The sequence below is a fragment of the Rhinopithecus roxellana genome, chromosome 3 (assembly GCF_007565055.1).
Source record: "Rhinopithecus roxellana isolate Shanxi Qingling chromosome 3, ASM756505v1, whole genome shotgun sequence".
NCBI classification, from domain to species: domain Eukaryota; kingdom Metazoa; phylum Chordata; class Mammalia; order Primates; family Cercopithecidae; genus Rhinopithecus; species Rhinopithecus roxellana.
In genome coordinates this window covers 102,335,337-102,345,784 of record NC_044551.1, presented here as the reverse complement: position 1 = coordinate 102,345,784, position 10,448 = coordinate 102,335,337, and the positions used below count along the sequence as shown (strand labels likewise).

At 38.7% G+C, this 10,448-nt stretch overlaps 1 pseudogene across 1 annotated transcript; it reads left to right on the top strand.

Moving 5' to 3' along the window:
- The first annotated feature begins 9,122 nt into the window (after positions 1-9,122).
- Positions 9,123-10,016, top strand: LOC104665600 (annotated as a pseudogene). The gene has a single exon (XR_004056231.1). The product of XR_004056231.1 is annotated as a keratin, type I cytoskeletal 18 pseudogene (transcript).
- Positions 10,017-10,448: the final 432 nt, after the last annotated feature.

Genomic DNA, 10,448 nt, shown 5'->3' with positions numbered 1-10,448 from the left:
AGTGTTAGATGCATATTAGGTGCATATTAGATGAGTATTAGACAAAATAGACTTTAAGTAAAAAACTGAAATAAGATGAAAAAGGCCATTATATAATGATAAAGGGGTTAATCTGCAGGAGGACCTGGTATGACAATTACAAATATATATGCATCCAACATTAGAGCACCTAAACATACAACACATATATTAACAGATTTAAAGGGAGAGATAGACAATAATAGTATGTACAGTAACAGTACAGGACGTTAACACCCCACTTTCGGCAATGGAAAAATCATCCAGACAGAAAATTAGCATTGAGACTTTGGACTCAAACTCCACTTTAGACCAAATAGACCTAACAGATATATACAGAGCATTTCATTCAAGAGTTGCAGAAATTACATGCTTCTTAAGTGTAGATGGAACATTATCTAGGCTAGATCATGCATTAAGTCACAAAACAAATCTTAACAAGTTTAAGAAGATTGAAATCACATCAAGTATCTTTTCTGACCAGAATAGTACAAAAAAAATAACAGGAAGAACTTTGAAAAATTCACAAATACATGAAAAATCAACATCTTGAACAACCAATAGGTCAATGAAGAAATTACAAGTAAAATTTAAAAATACCTTGAGCAAATGAAAATGGAAATACAACATATCAAAACTTCTGGGATGCAGCAAAAGCAATTCTTTTTTTTTTTTTTTTTAAGTTCTAGGGTACATGTGCACAACGTGCAGGTTTGTTACATATGTATACATGTGCCATGTTGGTGTGCTGCACCCATTAACTAGTCATTTATATTAGGTATATCTCCTAATGCTATCCCTCCCCCCACTCCCCACAATAAGACCCGGTGTGTGATGATCCCCTTCCTGTGTCCAAGTGATCTCATTGTTCAATTCCCACCTATGAGTGAGAACATGCAGTATTTGGTTTTCTGTTCTTGCAATAGTTTGTTGAGAATGATGGTTTCCAGCTGCATCCATGTCCCTACAAAGGACATGAACTCATCCTTTTTTATGGCTGCATAGTATTCCATGGTGTATATGTGCCACATTTCCTTAATCCAGTCTGTCACTGATGGACATTTGGGTTGATTCCAAGTCTTTGCTATTGTGAATAGTGCCACAATAAACATACGTGTGCCTGTGTCTTTATAGCAGCATGACTTATAGTCCTTTGGGTATATCCCTAGTACTGGGATGGCTGGGTCAAATGGTATTTCTAGTTCTAGATCCTTGAGGAATCGCCACACTGTCTTCCACAATGGTTGAACTAGTTTACAGTCCCACCAACAGTGTAAAAGTGTTCCTATTTCTCCACGTCCTCTCCAGCACCTGTTGTTTCCTGATTTTTTAATGATTGCCATTCTAACTGGTATGAGATGGTATCTCATTGTGGTTTTGATTTGCATTTCTCTGATGGCGAGTGATGATGAGCATTTTTTCATGTGTCTGTTGGTTGTATGAATGTCTTCTTTTGAGAAGTGTCTGTTCATATCCTTTGCCCACTTTTTGATGGGGTTGTTTTTTTCTTGTAAATTTGATTGAGTTCTTTGTAGATTCTGGATATTAGCCCTTTGTCAGATAAGTAGATTGCAAAAATTTCCTCCTATTCTGTAGGCTGTCTGCTCACTCTGATGGTAGTTTATTTTGCTGCAGCAAAAGCATTTCTAAGATGGAAGTTTATAGCAATAAACACCTACATCAAAAAAGAAGATATCAAGTAAACAACCTAATATTTTATTTCAAGGACTTGAAAAAAGAATAAACTAAGCCCCAAATTAGTAGAAGGAAGGAAATAATAAACATCAGAGCAGAAACAAATAAAATAGAGACTAGAAAAACAATAGAAAGGATCAACAGAACAAAGAGTTGTGTTTTTGTTTTTGAAAAAAGATAAAATTAATAAACCTGCCAGTTGGACTAAGAAAAAAAGAAGACTCAAATAAAATCAGATAGGAAAAAGGAGACATTAAAACTGATAACACAGAAATATAAAGGATTATGAGACTATTATGGACAATTATACGCCCAACAAACTGAATAACCAAGAAGAAATGCCAGCATGAGTACACTCTATCCCCTGGCTCCCTGCCACCCCAAACCCTGCCAAATCTCCATTGCAGTTAAAGCCTTGGCAGGCACAGAGCCTGCCAGCCGACCCCCTGCACCCCACCCCTGTGACAACACTGCCATAGGAGTGAAACTAGGCACAGAGAAGCGTGGGCCCTTCCCCACCCTGAGCAGCCATCTCCACCTGTGTGAATGCTCATAGAGGGCACGCTCAGTCCTATGCCCACCAGCACCCTGCCCACTGTGCTAACACCATCACCAGCACCACTGTGCACATAATTGCCAGAGGCGCCCTCAGCCATGCTGCCTCCTCTGCTACGGTGAATGCCTTCTCAGAGGCCAGCGCCCCAGAACCCGCCAGCATCCTGCCACAGCAGAGAAGTCCACCCTGCTCTGCTGCTGCTGCCGCCACTGCCACTGGCACATGCAAATGAGGACAGATCCTGCTGCTGCCACCATACAAAAAGGTTTGAGTGTCACCATCCATCAGAGTGCTATGACACCCTGGTCCTGGAGCACTGTGGCACTGCCAGAGCAGTGGGTTCCTAATCTCAAGTTACCAGAGAACAAATTCTGGGGACTGATACCAGTTCCCCAGAGTTAGAGCATACAGTCCAGGAGTTGTGAGCTGAGCCATGACTCCCTCAAATCTTCCATAAATGAAACCACCTTATACCACAGTCAAATTCTCAAGGTCATCAAATAGGATAAAAGGGCAGTAACTTCAAAGACTGAAGGAACATCAGCCCGGGAAGATGAGAAAGAACCAGTGCAAGAACTCTGAAAACTCAAAAATCCAGAGTGCTATCTTTCCTCCAAACAACCACACTAGGTCTCCAGTAGAGATTCAGAACTGTACTGAGATGGCTGAAATGACAGAAATAGAATTCAAATAAACCTAGGAATAAAGATCATTGAGATGCAGGAGCATGTTGAAACCCAATCCAAGGAAGCTAAAAATCACAATAAAATGATACAGGAGCTAATAGACAAAATAGCCAGTATAGAAAAGAATGTAATTGACTTGTTAGAGCTGAAAAACACACTACAAGAATTTTATGCAATTGCAAGTACTAGTGGCAGAATAGACTAAGATAAAGAATCTCAGAGTTTGAAGATAGGCTTTCTGAAATAAGACAGTTAGACAAAAACAGAGAAAAAGAATAAAAAGGAACGAACATTACCTTTAAGAAATATGGGATTATGTAAAGAGATCAAATCTATAACTCACTGGTGTGCCTGAAAGAAATGGGGAGACTGGAAGCAACTTGAAAAATGTATTTCAGGAAATCATCCATGAGGGCTTCCCCAAACTAGCTAGATAGGCCAAACTTCAAATTCAGGAAATGCAGATAAACCCAGTAAGATAAGTCACAAGAAGATCCTCCTCAAGACACATAATCCTCAGATTCTCCAATGTCAAAACGAAAGAAAAAATGTTACAGGCGGCTAGAGAGAAAGGTCATGTCACCTAGAAAAGGAAGCCCATAAGACTAACAGCAGACCTCTCAGCAGCAACCCTACAACCCAAAAGAGATTGGAGGCCAATATTCAACATTGTTAAAGAAAGGAAATTCCAGCCAAGAATTTTACACTGGCCAAACTAAATTTTGTAAGCAAAGGAGAAATAAGATTCTTTTCAGACAAGCAAATGCTGAGGGAATTTTTACCACCAAACCTGCCTTACAAGAGCTCCTAAAGGAAGCAATAAATATGGAAAGGAAAGACTGTTATCAACCAGTACAAAAACACACTTAAATACACAGACCAGTGACACAATAAAGCAATCACAAACAAACCAGTATAATAACCAGCTAACAATACAATGACAGGGTCAAATCTACACATATCAATACTAACCTTGAAGGTAAATGGGCTAAATGCCCCAATTAAAAGACACAGAGTGGCAAGCTGGATTCAAAAAGGCAATCCCCAATGATATGCTGTCTTCAACAGACCCATCTCACACATAATGACACCCACAGGTTCAAAATAAAGTGTGGAGGAAAATACATCAAGCAAATGGAAATCAGAAAAAAGCAGGTGTTGCAATCCTAGTTTCTGACAAGGGAGACTTTAAACCAGCAAAGATAAAAAAAGACAAAGAAGGGCATTACATAATGGCAAAAGTTCAATTCAACAAGGAGAGCTAACTGTCCTAAATATATACGCATTCAACACAGGAGTACCTGGATTCATAAAGCAAGTTCTTAGAGACCCACAGAGACCTAGCCTCCCACACAATAAATCGTTGAAGATTTCAACACCCCACTAAAAGTAATGAACAAATCATTGAGGCAGAAAATTAAGAAAGATCTTCAGGACCTAAATTCAGCACTGGATCAAATGGATGTGATAAATGAGTTCTACAGAACTCTCCACCCCAAAACAGCAGAATATACATTCTTCTCATCACCACATGGCACATATTCTAAAACTGACCACACAATCAGACACAAAACACTCTACAGCAAGGGCAAAAGAACTGAAATAATAAAAAAACGAACACTCTTTTGGACCACAGCACAATAACATTAGATGTCAAGACTAAGAAAATCACTGAAAACCATACAATTACATGAACATCAAATAACCTGCTTCTGAATGACTTTTGGGTAAATACTGAAATTAAGGCAGAAATCTAAAAGTTCTTTGAAACTAATGAGAACAAACATACAACATACCAGAATCTCTGGAACACAGCTAAAGCAATGTTAAGCAGGAAATTTATAGCATTAAAGGCCCACAGCAAAAAGTTAGAAAGATCTTAAATTAACAACCTAACATCACTTAAAAAAAAACTTGAAAAGCAAGAACAAACCAACCCCAAAGCTAATAGAAAACAAGGAATAACCAAAATCAGAGTTGAATGGAAGAAGATTGAGACATGAAGAAACATTCATAAGATAAACAAATCTAGGAGTCTGTTTTTTGAAAAAATTCACAAAAATATATAGATCACTAGCTAGATTAATAAAGAAGAGAGAAGATCCAAATAAATACAATTAGAAATGACAAAGGGGATATTACCACTGACCCCACAGAAATACAAATAATCATCACAGAATATTATGAACAGGTCTATGCACAGAAACTAGAAAATCAATAAGAAATGGATAAATTCCTGGATGCATACACCCTCCCAAGACTGAACCAGGAAGAAATTGAATCCCTGAACTGATCAATAATGAGCTCCAAATTGAATCAGTAACAAATGGCCTGCCAACCAAAAAAAGCCCAGGACCAGATGATCCACAGCTGAATTCTATCAGATGTACAAAGAAGAGCTGGCATGATTCCTAATAAACTGTTCCAAAAGATTGAGGAGGACAGACTCTTCCTTAACTTATTCTATGAGGCCAGCATCATCCTGATTCCAAAACCTGGCAGAGACACAAGAAAAAAGGAAACTTTAGGCCAATATCCTTGGTGAACATTGATGTAAAAATCCTCAACAAAATACTGGAAAACCAAATCCAGCAGCATATCAAAAAGCTTATCCAGCATGATCAAGTAGGCTTTATCCCTGGGAGCAAGGTTGGTTCAACATAAGCAAACCAACAAATGTGATTCATTACATAAACGTAACTAAAGATAAAAACCACATACTTATTTGAATAGATGCAGAAAATGCTTTCAATAAAATTCAACACCCTTTATATTAAAAACTCTCAGTAAGCTAGGTTTTGAAGGAACATACTTCAAAATAATAACAGCCATCTATGACAAATCCACAGCAACATCATACCAAGTGGGCAAAAGCTAGAAGCATTCCCCTTAAAAACTGGCACAAGACAAGGATGCCCTCTCTTACCATTCCTATTTAATATAGTATTGGAAGTCCTGGCCAGAGCAATTAGGCAAGTGAATGAAATAAAGGGCATCCACATAGGAAGAGAGGAAGTCAAACTATCCCTGTTTGTAGATGACATGATTCTAGATCTAGAAAACCCCATAGTATTGGCCAAATGGTTCCTTAAGCTCACAGGATAGAAAGTCAAAAGAAAAAAGCCACTATCATTCCTACACCAACAATGGCTAACCCAAAAGACAAATTAGGAATGTGTTCCCATTCTCAATTGCCTCAGAAAGAGTAAAATACCTAGGAATTCAGCTAACAAGATCTCTATAATAAGAACTACAAAACACGGTTCAAAGAAATCAGAGATGACACAAACAATGGGGAAACATTTCATACAAATTGATAGGAAAAATCAGTATCATTAAAGTGGCTATACTGCCCAAAGCAATATAAAGATTCAGTGCTATTTGTACTAAACTACCGATGACGTTCTTCACAGGACTAGAAAAAAATTATTTAAAAATTCGTATTAAAACAAAAAAGAGCCCAAATAGCCAAGGCAATCCTAACTAAAAAGAAGAAAGCTGGAGGCATCATGCTACCTGACTTCAAACTATACTACAGGGCCATAGTAACCAAAACAGCATGGTACTGGTACAAAAACAGACACATAGACCAATGGAACAGAATAGAGAACCCAGATATAAAGCTACACACCTACAACCATCTGATCTTCAATAAAACTGACAAAAGCAAGCAATGGAGACAGAGCTCACTATTTAATAAATGGTGCTGGGATAACTGGCTTATGCAGAAGATCAAAACTGAACCCATTCCTTATACCATATACAAAAATCAACTCAATATGGATTAAAGAATTAAATGTAAACCCCAAAACTGTAAACATCATGGAAGACAACCTAGATAACACCATTCTGAACGCAAGAATAGGCAACAATTTCATGATAAAGATGCCAAAAGCAATTGCAATAAAAGTGAAAATTGACAAATGTGATCTAATTACACTAAAGAGCTTCTGCACAGCCAAGGAAACTATCAACAGAGTTAACAGACAACCTACAGAATGGGAGAAAATGTTTGCAAACTATCATCTGACAAAGGTCTAATATCCAACATCTGTAAGGAACGAAACAAATTTACAAGCAAAAAACAAGCAACCCCATTAAAAAGTGGGCAAAGGGCATAAGCACACACTTTTCAAAAGAAGACATACGTGTGGCCAACAAAAAACTCAATCATTAGAGAAAGGTAAACCAAAACCACAATAAGATACCATCTCACACCAGTCAGAATGGCCAGTATTAAAAAGTCCAAAAATAGTAGATGCCAGCTAGGTTGCAGAGAAAAGGGAACACTTATACACTGTTGGTAGGAGTATAAATTAGTTCAACCATTGTGGAAAGCAGTGTGACAATTATTCAAAAAGCTAAAAACAGAACTACCATTTGACCCAGCAATCCCATTACTGTGTATATACCCAAAGGAATATAAATTATTCTGTCATAAAGACACATGCACATGTATGTTCATTGCAGCACTATTCATAATAGTGAAGACATGGAATCAACTTAAAAGCCCATCAGTGATAGACTATATAAAGAAAACATGTTACATATATACCATGGAATACTATGCAGCCATAAAAAAGAATGAGATCATGTTCTTTGCAGGAACATGGATGAGCTGGAGGCCATTATCCTTAGCAAACTAATGCAGTAACAGAAAACCAAATACTGTATGTTCTCAGTTATAATTGGGAGCTAAATGATGGGAACACATGGACACATAGAGGGGAACAACACACACTGGGGCCTATTGGAGGGTGGAGGGTGGGAGGAGGGATAACACCAGGAAAAATAACTAATGGGTACTAGGCTTAATACCTGGGTGATGAAATTATCTGTACAACAAACCCCCAAGACACAAGTGTAGGTACATAACAAACATGCACATGTACCCTTGAACTTAAAAGTAAAAAAAAAAAAAAAAAGAAAAAAAAAAGAGAAAAGCCCAGTTCCAGATTGTTTTATGGTTGAATTCTACCAAACACAAATTCTTCTCAAACTCTTTTCAAAAAATGAAGAGGAAGAAATACATCCAAACTCATTTTGAGGACACTTTGATCTGATACCAAAGCCAGACAAGAGCACTACAAAAAGTAAAAAACTACAGGACAATGTGCCTGATGCAAAAATTTCCAGCAAAATACTAGCAAATGAAATTTAATAGTGCATTAAAAATATTATTCACCATGATCAAGTGGGATACATCCCAGGGATTCAAGGATAATTCACTATAAGCAAATCCAATAAAGATAATACATCACATTAATAAAATCAAGGACAAAAATCATCTGATAATTTCAGTAGGTACAGAAAAAGCATCTGATAAAATTCAACATCCTTTCTTGATAAAAATCTCAACAAATTAAGTATAGGAGAAACATACCTCAAAATAATAAAGGTCATATATGACTAACCCACATCTAAAGTCATACCAAATAGGGAAAAGTTGAAAGTTTTCTTCTAAGATCTAGCCTCTTGGCAGTTTTATTAAACATATTACTGGAAATCCTAGGCAGAGCAATCAGGCAAAAGGAGAAACAGAAGGCATCCAAATTAGAAAGGAATAAGTTAAATTTTCCCCACTTGCAGACAACATGATCTTATATATGGAAAACTCTAGGGACTCCACTGAAAAACTGTTAGAACCAATAAGTGAATTCAGAAACGTTGCATGATACAAAATCAACATACAAACATCAGTAGTGTTTCTGTATACTAACAGCAAACTATCTGAAAAAGAAATAAAAAATATTTATAAGAGCTACAAAAAAGATAAAAACAATACTTAAAAATGAATTTAACCAAGGAGGTACACTGGAAACTATAAAGCATTGATGAAGGAAATTGAGGAAGACACAATTAAATGGAAAGACAGCCCATATTCACGAATTGGAAAAATTAACATTGTTAAAATGTTCATACTACCCAAAGTGATCTACAGATTCAATTCAGTCCCTACCAAAATACCAATCACATTCTTCACAGAAATAGAAAGAACAATCCAAAATTTTGTATGGAACCACAAAAGACCTTGAATAACCAAAGAAATCTAGAGCAGAAAGAACAAAACTAAAAGCATCATACGACCTGACTTCAAAATATATAAAGCTATGGTAATCAAAACAGCATAGTAGTGGCATAAAAATGGACACATAGGGTCGGCAAAGCCTGAGTCCTGTCCTGTCGCCCTCCCCTCGGGACAGCATGAACTTCACCACTCACTCCACCTTCTCCACCAACTACCGGTCCCTGGGCTCTGTCCAGGCGCCTAGCTATGGCGCCCGGCCAGTCAGCAGTGCAGGCAGCGTCTATGCAGGCGCCGGGGCCTCTGGTTCCCGGATCTCTGTGTCCTGCTCCACCAGCTTCCGGGGCGGCATGGGGTCCGGGAGCCTGGCCACGGGGATGGCCGGGGGTCTGGCAGGAATGGGAGGCATCCAGCAAGAGAAGGAGACCATGCAAAGCCTGAGCGACTGCCTGTCCTCCTACCTGGACAGAGTGAGGAGCCTGGAGACCGAGAACTGGAGGCTGGAGAGCAAAATCTGGGAGCACTTGGAGAAGAAGGGACCCCAGGTCAGAGACTGATGCCATTACTTCAAGACCATGGAGAACCTGAGGACTCAGATCTTCGCAAATACTGTGGATAATGCTCACGTAATTCTGCAGATTGACAATGCCCGCCTTGCTGCTGATGACTTTAGAGTCAAGAATGAGACAGAGCTGGCCATGCACCAGTCTGTGCAGAACGACATCCACAGACTCTGCAAGGTCATTGATGACACTAATGTCACTCGGCTGCAGCTGGAGACAGAGATCGAGGTTCTCAAGGAGATCTGCTCGTCATGAAGAAGAACCAAGAAGAGGACCTGCTGAACCTCAAGGTCAAGCTGGAGGCCCAGATCGCCACCTACCGCTGCCTGCTGGAAGATGGCCAGGACTTCAACCTTGGTGATGCCCTGGATAGCAGTAACTCCACGCAAACCATCCAAAAGACCACCACCCGCCAGACAGTGGGTGGCAAAATGGTGTCTGAGACCAACGACACCAAAGTTCTGAGGCATTAAGCCAGCAGAAGCAGGGTACCCTTTGGGGAGCAGGAAGCTAATAAAAAGTTCAAAGGTCATTGGATGTCAAAAAAGAAAGAAAGAAAATAAAAGACCCATACACCAACTGAACACAGTAGAAATCCCAGAAATAAATCCACACATTTACAGCCAACTGACTTTTGACAAAGGTGCCAAGAACATACAATGGAGAAAGGACATTGTCTTCAATAAATTGTGTTGGGAAAACTAGATATTCACGTGCAGAAGAATAAAATTAGACCTTTATCTTACACCATTTGCAAAAATCAACTCAAAATAGATTAAAGACTTAAATGTAAGAGCCAAAGCAATGAAACTGTCTGAAGAGAACATTGGGCAAAGTCTCCATTATATTGATCTGGGCAATAACTTTTTGACTTAAAAAGCACAGGCAACAAAAGCAAAAATAGG